Source organism: Homarus americanus, unplaced genomic scaffold (assembly GCF_018991925.1).
Source record: "Homarus americanus isolate GMGI-L3 unplaced genomic scaffold, GMGI_Hamer_2.0 scaffold48393, whole genome shotgun sequence".
NCBI lineage: Eukaryota > Metazoa > Arthropoda > Malacostraca > Decapoda > Nephropidae > Homarus > Homarus americanus.
Genome location: NW_024720684.1, coordinates 365,119 through 365,602, shown reverse-complemented (window position 1 = coordinate 365,602; position 484 = coordinate 365,119).

The following is a 484-nucleotide window of genomic DNA, read 5'->3' as shown; positions in this document are numbered from 1 at the left end:
CAGGAGCATTTTCTAATACACTTATAGTCTTTTAAATTACCATTACTGTATTAGTTCCTATCTGGCAAAACCAGAAGGGTTCTTTAGGATTACTCTCAGTCTGTCTGTCTGCTTGCCTGCCTGCCTGTCTCTGTCTGTCTGTTTTTCTTTGAATGTTAAAATGGGTCCCATAGACCTGATAGCCTGTTAGAGGCAGTCCAGATACAGTAAATTGTAGACTAAGGTAGCCCTCATTTATATGCAATAAAGTACACCCACTATAAAATTATTCGGCACCCGTGTATTATTGTATCACGCCGTATTTAAGGGTGCTGAATAATTTTTTATAGGGCATACAGTAATGTTTGGTGTACAACATTACTGTACATAATACTTCAACATTAATGTACACCCAATAAAAAATTATTCAGCACCCTTACGACATGTTACAATATGAAACTGTTGCCGAATAATTTTTTAGTGGGTGTACACTAGTGTGACAAGC